Raw genomic sequence first — 15,116 nt, forward strand, 5'->3', positions numbered from 1 at the left:
TTCATACTGAACTAAATATGTTATTCTTATTCTGGGATGAACAGACTTTTTTTACATCAGCAAAGCAACCAAATTTCAATTTACAATAGTGGAACTCAGGACATATTTTTCCACCAAAACATCCAACCAAGTATAAGTGAATGGCCTGGCCTTAACACACTATTTGCTTGTAAGTATGCTTATCTAAACAGGTTGTTTATTATTATATTTTATCTAGCATATTACTTGTTATTTTCTATTATTATTTTTCCACTAATCTTGTCTTTGGTATCTTCTCTTCATCTTTTTTCTGTCATATTAGGTTTGTTTAGGGTTCTATAAATATTCCTTCTACTAATGATACGAGTTGTATGACAGCTAACAGCTCACATTATTTACAGTCTTTGCTTTTTAGAATAAAACAGGAAACAATCAAGTGCAGTGATTTACTCAGCTGCAGGATACAAGGCACTCCAGTCCTATTAAGGAAGAATAACTGTTATGATTATTTAATGACATACACAATGCCTGTTATTAGCTATTTATTGATGTATGAATACTTGGGATCTACTGCTTCTAGTGCCAGTGAGAACAACTCATTTTTCAATCAAACCTAATTGACAATGCTAGTATATTGAGAAAAATGTAATGCTTCTCATTAGATTTATTGGATGGCACCATTCTTGCCAAATTTCATATTGACATGTAATCTATATTAACGTCAAGGTGATAGATTTGTAGTTGTAAGATCAAGCCTTATCTGTAATGTTCCAATCTACAGGAACAAAAATTTGCAGGAAAGTAGATATGTTGATAATATAAAGTATACCATATATAAATTGATATATAGACAGTAATTTGTATATATACATATACATGAATTATACTTTGGAGGAATCAGGAACCTGAAAAGTGTCGCTTCTTGGGAGTCTGTCTCTTGTGGTCTTGGAATAGAAACCAGATATAAGCTAGAAAAAGTATAACTTCTCTAAATGCCTGCATGTAGCCTTTACTGCAGGATTATCAAATGAGTGAGTTATAAATGGAACAACGTATTAGAGATGAGTGTCTGAGCCATCCATGCATGATAACTAAGATTTAAATGACACATTTATCAGTGAATATAACCCTTCAACTCATAATATCCTTAATTTTGAATTATATTCTGCATTGATAGGTAAATATCACTGAGGAAAACTCAAGAGTAGTCACATTCCGGCATCATCACCAAAGGTACTGGGATCTTCATCCCTCTGCTAGATATGGGTTACAAATACTCAGTCTTCCAAAAAAAGATTCACTGAATATCGGTACTACTTTTGGGGGAAACACCACAGATATTAATATGGCTTGTAGATGCTATTTTCCTTGAGCCTTGTTTATTGCATGTTTGGGGCTGTTTTCGTTGTTGCCGTTGTTGTTTTCACTTGTTGTTTTTAATATTACTGCATTTTTTATGTCTACTGTGCATTAAAATAAATTATTTAACCTACTTTTGGCTCTTCTCTCTATAAAATACAAGATGATAATAGTATCAATTTCATAGGGTTGTGAAAGTTCAATAAGTGAAACCATGTCATTTAGTTAAAACAGAGCCTGAAAGAGAGAAAGTAAAATATGAGAATGAATGATCACTGTCATTATCATTATCATGCTGATTGTAGTCATAATCATCTTCAGCAGCACTATTTATGATTTATCTATCTCTATTTATCTATTATATATTAAATCTCTATTCATCTCTACATCTATGGTCATCCTCATCAGTGATACTCAGCCTTGAGTATAGTTGAATGACAACAGGGGAGAACTTGTTGCCTCAGCAAAGCACTCTTGACGTAATGTCTTTCTGACTAGGTGGCAAAGGCTTATTCTGTTTGCATGTATTGAGTGAATGAAACTAACTGCTACTCTGTTCACAAATGTTTGGACTATGAAATGATCATGAGCTAAAGGAAGCCATATATGCTGAAAAAATACATACATGTTAAAAGAAAACCTGTAGGCAAAATAAATGTAACAGGGTTCACTTGAGCATTAAAAGGTTCACAAATCGGGCAGTACTCAAAAGCAGAAGAGGTTCAGAGCTCTCCACTTTAGCAGCCTGAGCAGCAGGCTTTTATAGACTGAATGCAGATTCAAAGTATGAACATCACTTGATTGAGTAAAGTGAGGCATTTGCTTTATTTGTGTATGGCCCAGTGGAAAGCCTCTAGTAATACAACTAATAGCTGTTTGTGAATGGCTGAAAGTCAGTTTAATTCATTTGTTCATTTTTTTCAAAATTAATGCATTATAAGGAATGCCTTTAAGTTAAATATCACTTTATTTGTGTAAGGATTCTGGGTACAGAAACAATCCCAAGCTAATGGTTTTCTGCTTATTTTGTTTTAACCAAAGGTAGAGATAAAAAAAAAAAAGAGGGGAAAAGAGAGAGCTTGAGAGGCCAGCTGTGGCAACCCCCTAACTGGTTTCTCTTTTCCCTTGAACAATATTTATTCTAATCCTGAACTTATCTTGCCATTTCTCCTCATCCATTGCTCAATGTCTCCATTAGCCTAATTCTTCAGTCATCTACTTTAATGCAAAGAAGATAATAAACACAATAAGGTTACCTGACTGCTATAATAGCCCCTATATTTATTTATAGGCTTCTCTTCAGTCCCACCTACTTAAGCTAACAATCAAATCTTCTTTCTTGAAACCACAAAGGTACCTTATTTAGTCACTATGTTTCTACCCTGCAGAAGTGAAGACAAATCACATGCACAGTCTGCATCATATATATATGAGACAGAGTCCCACTCTGTTGCCCAGCGTGGAGTACGGTGGTGGTGTGATCTCGGCTCACTGCAACCTCTGCCTCCTGGGTTCAAACGATTCTCCTGCCTCAGCCTCCCGAATAGCTGGCATTACAGGTGCGTGCCACCATGCCTGGCTATTTGTGTATATGTGTGTGTGTGTGTGTGTGTGTGTGTGTGTGTGTGTGTTTAGTAGAGACGGGTTTCACCATGTCATTCAGGCTGGTCTCGAACTCCTGACATCGTGATCCGCCTGCCTTGGCCTTCTGAAGTGCTGAGATTACAGATGTGAGCCACCGCACACAGCTTGCATCTCATATTTTTATCACGAGAACCCTAAACTTAATTCATATGCTTTCAGCTGGACACATCATTTGCCCACTTGAGGCAATATAGATTTTGATTTAAGAAAAATTCAGAAGCCTAAAAATGAAATTGTCTGAAGAGTAGAAGACTGTCAACCTACCCATTTGAATCTTAGAGAAAACATGTTTCAGATTAAGTATGAAACAGTCCATGGAAATGATTTTGAGTCATAGAGCGATCCATTCATCTCCATAAGCATTTAATTTAAGATGTAATTTTAACATAGATTAGAAATTTATATTTAAAGATGCTTCTTGGAGACACCCCAGTTGGATCTGAATTGGGTTTTACATGACATGTCATTTAAATTTCTCTGCTTATTTAACTTCTAACACTTGGCAAATGCATTCCCAGGAAGCAGTTACACCTTCTCCAAATGCCTCAGCCCTTGGAAGAGAGAAAGCACTAGAATTTTAAGCCAAGCTTGGGCACCCACACAAGACAACATGGCATCCAACCTGAAAATGTGTCAGAAGGAGTGAAGGAATAATGTATCTTAATGTATCAGAATACCACATATTCAGCAAAATATAGGTCACTGGTGGTTGCATGTACAGGGCAAGGTGGATATCAATCATTTACTAATTAACGTTCAGTTCTGCCTCATCCCTTACAAAATGGACTACAGAGACCAGGAGAGCTCCATGACTCAGAATATAATAATTTAGCTTTTTGTTCCTTCACTGACTAATAGAAAAGATGAAAAGATAAAAAATATAGATAAGATGTGGGGATTTTGCTGTGCTCCTGTTTAGAAGCCTGTGTGCAGAGCACAAAACTGCAGTGCCAGGTATCTGTACAACATCCCGTGACTTGAGAGATAATAGTTGTTTACATAACACTGACTTATGTCTGCTACACTGTGCTTAGGACTTTGAATTTATTCAAGTCTCTATTTTTGAATGGTATATAGTCTTGGTAAGGAGGCAAGACTAAACTGTGCAAAAACAACCAGGATTCAGAGTACAATGCAACAGGTGGAAAGTGTCAGAAAACGTTGCCAACATCATTCTAAACAAGATTAGTCAACCATCTTATGTGGATGTAGGAGTTTGAAAAAGGACTGAATTCAAGTATAAGAATCTGTTTATCTGATAACCAGGTGCAGTGGAGTAAATCCCAATCTCCCACCAGCAATAGGCTTATTTCCATGTCAAGGTTTTCTAGAAAGAAGGATGCATGCATTCATTGCTACGTGGTTTTAATGACCTTTGTTTGTTGCTAGCGTTGTATGTACTGAGTCTGAGTTTTCATAGTGCTCAGCTGTTTAACAGGAGTTGTTCCTGTAGAGGCTTCCCTCCACACCTTTAGCTGTGCCTGTCTTCTCACCTGGAATGCTTTCTCCTTTCATTCCACCAATTCTACTTTTTCTTAGTCTGCATCCTGCAAGGCCACTCTTAATTGTTTCTTCAGTGGAGCTTTCCAATGGTAGCAGTCTTTTGTTTTCATTTGTTTTGGATTTTAATCTTCACTTCCCTCAATAGATCTTTAAAATTTACTTTTTACCAAGTGAATTAATTTTACTCATGATCACAAAGGAGGTCTTTTCTTTTCTTATTTATTTATTTATTTATTTATTTTTATTATTATACTTTGAGTTCTAGGGTACATGTGCATAACGTGCAGGTTTGTTACATATGTATACTTGTGCCATGTTGGTGTGCTGCACCCATCAACTCGTCAGCACCCATCAACTCGCCATTTACATCAGGTATAACTCCCAATGCAATCCCTCCCCCCTCCCCCCTCCCCCCTCCCCATGATAGCCCCCGGTGTGTGATGTTCCCCTTCCCGAGTCCAAGTGATCTCATTGTTCAGTTCCCACCTATGAGTGAGAACATGCGGTGTTTGGTTTTCTGTTCTTGTGATAGTTTGCTAACAGTGATGGTTTCCAGCTGCATCCATGTCCCTACAAAGGACACGAACTCATCCTTTTTTATGGCTGCATAGTATTCCATGGTGTATATGTGCCACATTTTCTTAATCCAGTCTGTCACTGATGGACATTTGGGTTGATTCCAAGTCTTTGCTATTGTGAATAGTGCCGCAATAAACATACGTGTGCATGTGTCTTTATAGCAGCATAATTTATAATCCTTTGGGTATATACCCAGTAATGGGATGGCTGGGTCATATGGTACATCTAGTTCTAGATCCTTGAGGAATCGCCATACTGTTTTCCATAATGGTTGAACTAGTTTACAATCCCACCAACAGTGTAAAAGTGTTCCTATTTCTCCACATCCTCTCCAGCACCTGTTGTTTCCTGACTTTTTAATGATTGCCATTCTAACTGATGTGAGATGGTATCTCATTGTGGTTTTGATTTGCATTTCTCTGATGGCCAGTGATGATGAGCATTTTTTCATGTGCCTGTTGGCTGTATGAATGTCTTCTTTTGAGAAATGTCTGTTCATATCCTTTGCCCACTTTTTCATGGGGTTGTTTGTTTTTTTCTTGTAAATTTGTTTGAGTTCTTTGTAGGTTCTGGATATTAGCCCTTTGTCAGATGAGTAGATTGCAAAAATTTTCTCCCATTCTGTAGGTTGCCTGTTCACTCTGATGGTAGTTTCTTTTGCTGTGCAGAAGCTCTTTAGTTTAATGAGATCCCATTTGTCAATTTTGGGTTTTGCTGCTGTTGCTTTTGGTGTTTTAGACATGAAGTCTTTGCCCATGCCTATGTCCTGAATGGTACTACCTAGGTTTTCCTCTAGGATTTTTATGGTATTAGGTCTAACATTTAAGTCTCTAATCCATCTTGAATTAATTTTTGTATAAGGAGTAAGGAAAGGATCCAGTTTCAGCTTTCTACTTATGGCTAGCCAATTTTCCCAACACCATTTATTAAATAGGGAATCTTTTCCTCATTTCTTGTTTCTCTCAGGTTTTTCAAAGATCAGATGGCTGTAGATGTGTGGTATTATTTCTGAGGACTCTGTTCTGTTCCATTGGTCTATATCTCTGTTTTGGTACCAGTACCATGCTGTTTTGGTTACTGTAGCCTTGTAGTATAGTTTGAAGTCAGGTAGCATGATGCCTCCAGCTTTGTTCTTTTGACTTAGGATTGTCTTGGAGATGCGGGCTCTTTTTTGGTTCCATATGAACTTTAAAGCAGTTTTTTCCAATTCTGTGAAGAAACTCATTGGTAGCTTGATGGGGATGGCATTGAATCTATAAATTACCTTGGGCAGTATGGCCATTTTCACGATATTGATTCTTCCTATCCATGAGCATGGTATGTTCTTCCATTTGTTTGTGTCCTCTTTTATTTCACTGAGCAGTGGTTTGTAGTTCTCCTTGAAGAGGTCCTTTACATCCCTTGTAAGTTGGATTCCTAGGTATTTTATTCTCTTTGAAGCAATAGTGAATGGAAGTTCATTCCTGATTTGGCTCTCTGTTTGTCTGTTACTGGTGTATAAGAATGCTTGTGATTTTTGCACATTAATTTTGTATCCTGAGACTTTGCTGAAGTTGCTTATCAGCTTAAGGAGATTTTGGGCTGAGACACTGGGGTTTTCTAAATATACAATCATGTCATCTGCAAACAGGGACAATTTGACTTCTTCTTTTCCTAACTGAATACCCTTGATTTCTTTCTCTTGCCTAATTGCCCTAGCCAGAACTTCCAACACTATGTTGGATAGGAGTGGTGAGAGAGGGCATCCCTGTCTTGTGCCAGTTTTCAAAGGGAATTTTTCCAGTTTTTGCCCATTCAGTATGATATTGGCTGTGGGTTTGTCATAAATAGCTCTTATTATTTTGAGGTACGTTCCATCAATACCAAATTTCTTGAGCGTTTTTAGCATGAAGGGCTGTTGAATTTTGTCAAAAGCCTTTTCTGCATCTATTGAGATAATCATGTGGTTCTTGTCTTTGGTCTGTTTATATGCTGGATTATGTTTATTGATTTGCGAATGTTGAACCAGCCTTGCATCCCAGGGATGAAGCCCACTTGATCATGGTGGATAAGCTTTTTGATGTGTTGCTGAATCCGGTTTGCCAGTATTTTATTGAGGATTTTTGCATCGATGTTCATCAGGGATATTGGTCTAAAATTCTCTTTTTTTGTTGTGTCTCTGCCAGGCTTTGGTATCAGGATGATGTTGGCCTCATCAAATGAGTTAGGGAGGATTCCCTCTTTTTCTATTGATTGGAATAGTTTCAGAAGGAATGGTACCAGCTCCTCCTTGTACCTCTGGTAGAATTCAGCTGTGAATCCATCTGGTCCTGGACTTTTTTTGGTTGGTAGGCTATTAATTATTGCCTCAATTTCAGAGCCTGCTATTGGTCTATTCAGGGATTCAACTTCTTCCTGGTTTAGTCTTGGAAGAGTGTAAGTGTCCAGGAAATTATCCATTTCTTCTAGATTTTCCAGTTTATTTGCGTAGAGGTGTTTATAGTATTCTCTGATGGTAGTTTGTATTTATGTGGGGTCGGTGGTGATATCCCCTTTATCATTTTTTATTGCGTCAATTTGATTCTTCTCTCTTTTCTTCTTTATTAGTCTTGCTAGTGGTCTGTCAATTTTGTTGATCTTTTCAAAAAACCAACTCCTGGATTCATTGATTTTTTGGAGGGTTTTTTGTGTCTCTATCTCCTTCAGTTCTGCTCTGATCTTAGTTATTTCTTGCCTTCTGCTAGCTTTCGAATGTGTTTGCTCTTGCTTCTCTAGTTCTTTTAATTGCGATGTTAGAGTGTCAATTTTAGATCTTTCCTGCTTTCTCTTGTGGGCATTTAGTGCTATAAATTTCCCTCTACACACTGCTTTAAATGTGTCCCAGAGATTCTGGTATGTTGTATCTTTGTTCTCATTGGTTTCAAAGAACTTCTTTATTTCTGCCTTCGTTTCGTTATGTACCCAGTAGTCATTCAGGAGCAGGTTGTTCAGTTTCCATGTAGTTGAGCGGTTTTGATTGAGTTTCTTAGTCCTGAGTTCTAGTTTGATTGCACTGTGGTCTGAGAGACAGTTTGTTATAATTTCTGTTCTTGTACATTTGCTGAGGAGTGCTTTACTTCCAATTATGTGGTCAATTTTGGAGTAAGTGCGATGTGGTGCTGAGAAGAATGTATATTCTGTTGATTTGGGGTGGAGAGTTCTATAGATGTCTATTAGGTCTGCTTGCTGCAGAGATGAGTTCAATTCCTGGATATCCTTGTTAACTTTCTGTCTCATTGATCTGTCTAATGTTGACAGTGGAGTGTTGAAGTCTCCCATTATTATTGTATGGGAGTCTAAGTCTCTTTGTAAGTCTCTAAGGACTTGCTTTATGAATCTGGGTGCTCCTGTATTGGGTGCATATATATTTAGGATAGTTAGCTCTTCCTGTTGAATTGATCCCTTTACCATTATGTAATGGCCTTCTTTGTCTCTTTTGATCTTTGATGGTTTAAAGTCTGTTTTATCAGAGACTAGTATTGCAACCCCTGCTTTTTTTTGTTCTCCATTTGCTTGGTAAATCTTCCTCCATCCCTTTATTTTGAGCCTATGTATGTCTCTGCGTGTGAGATGGGTCTCCTGAATACAGCAGACTGATGGGTCTTGACTCTTTATCCAGTTTGCCAGTCTGTGTCTCTTAATTGGAGCATTTAGTCCATTTACATTTAAGGTTAAGATTGTTATGTGTGAACTTGATCCTGCCATTATGATATTAACTGGTTATTTTGCTTGTTAGTTGATGTAGTTTCTTCCTAGCCTCGATGGTCTTTACATTTTGGCATGTTTTTGCAATGGCTGGTACCGGTTGTTCCTTTCCAGGTCTTTTCTTTTCATTTTGCACGATCTTGTGTCAATTTTTGGCCAATAGAACAGTTGTGGAATAGAGGTATTTCTAGTCCTGTTTCTAATTAAACAATAAAGCAAACTCATTTTATGATTCTTTTCTCTGTTCCTTTCAAGGTAACTTCAGAAGGCCTTATAAAAGATGTGCAGTAGAAAGAAGAAAATCTAGAACCCTGAGTGAGTACTGTTGGAAGTTCTACCCAGGAAATCTCTGAAACTAGCAACATCAAAGTTAAATTTTATCCCAATGAGAAATAAACTCTTCTTTTTTAAGCCATTGAAATTCTTTAGTATTTTAAATAATAATAGCAAGTATTAATTATCCTCAGTGGTAGATTATTTTCTCAGCTTACTCATTATATAAGTTAATGCATGAAAAACACTTAGAATCATGCTTAGCACATCCTAGGTGCTTCATAATGCTAGGTGTTATTATAATTATTATCTTACTACTGTTATTACTAGTGCAATACATTCAACTAATATTTAGTGAGTGCTCACTTATACTAAGCATGCTCTGGGTATTGAAGAAAATAGTAAATAATCACTGCATTTGTTTTTGAGTTCACAGTCTAGTAAAAATAAAACCAATAGCAATAAAATATCTAATCTTGCCTAATGACTGTCACTATTCTACATTTTTCTATTTATTAACTCTTATATTTTTTAAGATAACTTAATAATTTTATCCCCATTTTACAGTTGGGGATACTGAGGAAAAAAGAGATTATACATAATGCCCAATGTTACAAAGCTGGTAATTAGCAAGGTCAGGATTTAAACCTAGTGATTCTAATTTCAGTGCTTATGGTTTTATATTTTATGCCATGCTGCCCATGAGAATTAAGTGAATTAATGGAGCTGTGTACAGAATGGAATGAAGACACTTCATTAAGCAGTGACACTGGAACAAAGTTTGACAGATGATTAGAAGTTTACCAGGTGCACTATAATGTTAAGGATGTGAAAAATAAATTCTTTCCAATTGATGAACCAGTTGATTAATTGATTAATGGTGTTAATTTTATAAAGCTTTGGTCTGGGTAGTCTAAAAGATCTAAATTAGTGATGACTCTTGGTTTTAAAATGGAGGAATTCAACTCAAACAGTACTTAAGAAAAGGTAAAAAGCTTTTATGAGGTCATGTTCAAGTCTTCAACCAGATACCTCCCTGAAATAATCGGTAAAATGACTCTGTTTGATTTAATTCTAATGAAGTTGTTTTTAAAATACTGAGTGTAAAAGAAATGGATACCAATTACTCAAGGCTCATAGTTTATGTGACTATTAATTTCTATAGAAAGAAGACTAACGCAGAGACATTTTTGTCATCCTATTCTTCCTCCTGGACATATAGGAAGACTCATTTGTTTAGCCTTATTTTCATATTGTTGAAGTCAAATGATTGACCTCTAGTCAATGAGTGGTAGGAGGGAATGGTCTAAGTCACAAATAGTCCTGTCTCTTAAAAATATTTATTTCTAAGTCTTCCAATTCTTTCACCCTCAGGTGCAGTGACTTTAGAAGCCATATATTTCATGTGACCAACTTACAAGCAGGAGTGTGACCCAACCCAAATTGGACTTCCCTTGACCTATAAATATGTCTATATATTTTTAGGCTACTAAGATGCTGGTGTTTATTTCTTGCTGTGGTATATCCTACCCATCCTAGTTAATTCAACCAACTGAGTAATAAGGTCTCAGAGACAACTCTCAATGGACTGACTCATCTTCTACACCAAACTCTGAATGAGATACAATAGCCAGGAATTTGGAATAATCTGATTGAAGAGGCCCAGCTTGGAACTGAATAAAAATAAACCAAATAGAATATTGAAGGATTCAGAATGCAAAGGAGTAAATATTTTTTTTAAAAATATGTCCACTATATATCATAGCCTTTATTTGTCTCGTAGTAGATAACACATACTAAATGTATCTGACTTTCCTATACCATTGTTAACGTACATCTGCATTCTACTAACAACTGGAAAGACAATCTTTCTGATAATAAGCCTGTGGTCTATTTTCATAATATAGATCCATTCATCATTTTAGCTCAACAAGCAAATATTTTCTTTTTCCTGAAATATTTCTTCTCACCCACATCACATTTAATGTCTAGGAGTTAATGCTGCCCAATTCAGGCATTTAATTCAAATATAGAAGGGCTTTACATACATTTCTTATTTTTTGCTAACACTATCATTGGACTTTGTTTTTATTAACTATTAATACATTTGACTTCAAGAAAAATTAAATTTATTTCCTTGAAAATCCCATGACAGAGGAAAGTTAAATTGAAGGGATTATGATGGGTATTGCATTTGAGGAAATCGTCTCTGCATTAATCCTAATATGGGTCCAATTTTTATTACAGAAAATTCTTTGCATTTAGAAAGTAGGCAGTGAATGTCAGAATAAAAATGCACAGAGAAATCCAGTTCTTCTTTGTACTTGGGTTGTATAGTACAATTGAAGAAATCTTCAAAGGCATATGATTTTTCTCACTTTAAGTTTCAGGCTTTTGGGAAAACTCAACTTTCACAATTAGGCACCATCTGAAAGATTAGCTCCAACCATAATATAGAATATTCTTCTTTTCTTAAGAAGGTATTTTCTTTATTCTCCAAAACTCCTACTAGAAATGGACACTTTGTGCTGTAAAGTATTTTACAGTAAGAGGCAAAGAAATCAATAGTTGCACATCTACATCTGAATTCTCAGAGCAGTAATAGAAGCAATAAGTCAATTTGTAGGAATTCAGGGGGAAAAATCCCAGTTGGGATCACGATGCTCTAAAGAAACTTCATGAAATAAAGTGGACTTAAAATGGTATGAAACATGGGTTTGTAAAAAGAGGACGAAAATAAAAGGTAGTACGTTACTTCTATTTGAAGCATTGAAGCATACATTGGGACAACAGATGGCAGGACTGCTTGAGAAAACATAGGCAGGAATACAGGAGAAGCACAACTAATATATTTGAAGTAATAAAAGAAAGAATGCAAATACCTGAATAATTGCACATTTATTATTATTACTAACACTGGGAAGTGTATTCTCAATATTCTCATCCCAAGATTCTCTGTGACTTACTATTACTTAACATGCATTAAATAGTAATAATTTATAAAACATACTAGTAGTCAGCTCTTTACATGAAATAGTACATTTAGTACTCACAATAAGTCTGTGAAGTAGGAACTACTATTACCTTTATGTATGTATGTATGTATGCATTTAACGTATTCAGAAACTTTTCAAATTAATGGAAACAAAAAATGACTAAAATAAACACTCATATTCACTAACTGCTGTTTCTTTCATTACACACATGTAAACACGCATATCCTACACACACAATCCATTTACCAAACCATTTGAAGGTAGAGTGCACCCATAGTAACACTTCAAAATGTGCTTCTTAATTATAAGATTACTGGAGAATCGATTTCCCAATATCAAGGATATTTGCCCAATAAACCACACCACTGATATACATGAAAAGATTAGCATTCATTCAACTAATTTTTGAAATAGCATATCTATTTTTCATCTCCAATTATTTGAAGAAGCATACTCATTTTTTCTTTTTAAATTCAGGCTTCAGGAAAAATTCATAAAATTACTTTGGCTGTTATGTCTCATTAGTCTTCCCTTCCAATGTTGACTAGACCATATTTCTCAGATATTGAATCTTTTTATGACTCTGGGTCAGTTATTCTACAAAATAGCCCATGTTCTTCATTTGATGACAATTTCATAATGATGATATTTAGGTTGAATATAGTACATTTTTGGGAAATGCCCTAAACATTCTACAAAAGAAGCTCAAAGCTCAAAAGTCATCTTTTGATGCCTAAAGGAGTGTTTATTTTAATCATTTTTTTTTTGTTTCTAGTAATTTGAAAATAAATTTTCTATGATTCCCTCACGACTGCTGCCTTTTTCTTTCTTTCCCTTGTCTCTGACACCCTATAACATGTTTACCTTCTTTATCTTGTACTATGGAAGTATGCATAGTAACTAATTGGAGTTCTCTGTTTAAGAGCTGGAAATGAGTGCTGAGAAGTTCCAATAACTGGGCTTAAGATAGCCCAACTCACACAAGTAGTATTTTTGGAGTAATAAAAGAAAGAATGCAAGATACATTACCAACTCTTCATTACCTTCTGCAAGGTTGGCTTCATTAGAAGATGGAGCAGAGATGAAAAGGTGAATCTCTTCATAGCAAGGCTTAAGAGTCTAAAATTAATTCCGGCTGATTTAAATTTCATGCATTAAAAAGAACTGCAAAACATTCACAGCCTATAAATGAATATTTTTATAAATATTAAAAGGGATTTCCAAAATTGCATGCAATTAAATAAGCCAGAAGAAAATTTAAAAAATTTAACTGCATAAAACAATAAAAATCTCATCCATTTCAAAACACATAGACTAAATTAAAAGGCTACTAAAGCTAAGGAGAATCTTTGCCAAAATATTACAGACAAAATTGAGTATTATTCTGTACAGGACTTATATTTCATCAAGATTTATACTAAAACCCTGATAGGTAAAGTAGGAATAAAGAATAATGAGATTTACAGAAAAAAGTACATATAACTGAAAAATATATGTCAAAATGTTAAGTTTTATGTCAGAGACATTAAAATGAATAAAATAATGAAATATTTTATCTAGCAAATACTCAAGGATTAAAAAATTGATTGCAATTGTGCAACAAAATTGGCACTTTCACATACTCATGGTGGGAATTTAAGTGTTTTTATTGCTCTATAAAAATAAATTTAAAATATTTTGTCAATAGTCTTAACAAAATCTGTATCAGTTAACTTATTATTTCAATTTATTGGAATTTATTCAAAGACTCAAAAAATCTACCAGAGAATCACATACAAATACTCCATGCAACTCAAAATCAAAGCAAGTAATGTCTGAACAAATTCTAGTATAGCTCCAAGATGGCATAAAACTGTACTAGTTAGATATTTAAAAGAAAGTATTTATTGAATTTTAAAAGTTCATAACTTATTAAATATAAATAAATATTATATAGTTTAATAGTAATTATAAATTATGTACACATTATTTTATTAAATAAAATTCTAGGTTTAACTCTAAAAGTACGCTTTTGAAGTTTCATTTTGTTTTATTTTTTCTTTGTTGTGTCTTCCAAATTACTGCTAAGAATCGTGTCTGCATTACATTTGAAATTTGTTTTTCAAGTACAAATAAACAGAAAAATAATTAGGGGCTGCTGTCAAATTATGTTAGCAGTTGGAGAGTGACTTCTTGCTAAAAGAGGTGTTGACAAACACAAGTAAGGTGACATCATTTGGTCAAGCACTTTGGTTATTGAAAGAGGATTATGTACATTAAACCTCTCTTTTCACTTCTCTGCTGTTTAACTGTCTAATATATGACTGATATCTCAACCATATGCATGTGCTCACTTGCAGGTTAGCCTGGTGGGAAGGTCAGCCTCAGCTGAAGGCTCAACAGGCAGCTTGGATGCTTCTTGACATCTACACTAAGGTGAGTTCAAAGTGGGGAGCCATCAGTGATTGATTATCTGTAATACCCTTGGGGACTTTCGTGTTTCACTCTGTATTCGCTTCTCGCTGGCATAATAAAGTCTTTCCAAACAAACACAACTTTTTTTTTTGAGACAGAGTCTCGCTCTGTTGCCCAGGCTGGAGTGCAGTGGTGCGATGTCAGCTCATTGCAACCTCCGCCTCCTGGGTTCAAGCGATTCTCCTGCCTCAGCCTCCCAAGTAGCTGGGATTACAGGTGCATGTCACTACGTTTGTTTAATTTTTCTATTTTTAGTAGAGACGGGGTTTCACCATATTGGCTGGTTTTGAACTCCTGTCCTTGTGATCCACCCTCCTCGGCCTCCCAAAGTGCTGGGATTACAGGCGTGAGCCACCGCACCCAGCCAACACATCTTAATATTATCTTCATTTGTAAAATGCCCAATTTTTGCTCATCTTAAAATTTCATTGTGTTTTGTCAGCTGCAATGATTTGGGAAACTTGGATATACTCTCTAACTCTTCATTTCAAAATTGATACAGAAAATATGCAATCTAAATAGTGTGATACTTATTAAAGAAAGTCAGTTTGTATTCAAAAAGCTTCCCACAATTACATTTCCGGGTACAGGTAGCTTCACCAGAAT

General features: G+C 35.4%; 1 long non-coding RNA gene across 1 annotated transcript in view; it reads left to right on the forward strand.

Annotated features, from left to right (window-relative positions):
• LOC126962356 (uncharacterized) overlaps positions 1 to 14,487 on the forward strand; it is a 30,988-nt gene extending 16,501 nt beyond the window's left edge. Inside the window, exons 3-4 of the long non-coding RNA XR_007728667.1 lie at positions 9,043 to 9,102; positions 14,396 to 14,487. This is a non-coding gene — a long non-coding RNA (uncharacterized LOC126962356). The remainder of the gene's footprint in view (positions 1 to 9,042; positions 9,103 to 14,395) is intronic.
• Positions 14,488 to 15,116: the final 629 nt, after the last annotated feature.

The sequence above is a fragment of the Macaca thibetana genome, chromosome 9 (assembly GCF_024542745.1).
Source record: "Macaca thibetana thibetana isolate TM-01 chromosome 9, ASM2454274v1, whole genome shotgun sequence".
NCBI classification, from domain to species: domain Eukaryota; kingdom Metazoa; phylum Chordata; class Mammalia; order Primates; family Cercopithecidae; genus Macaca; species Macaca thibetana.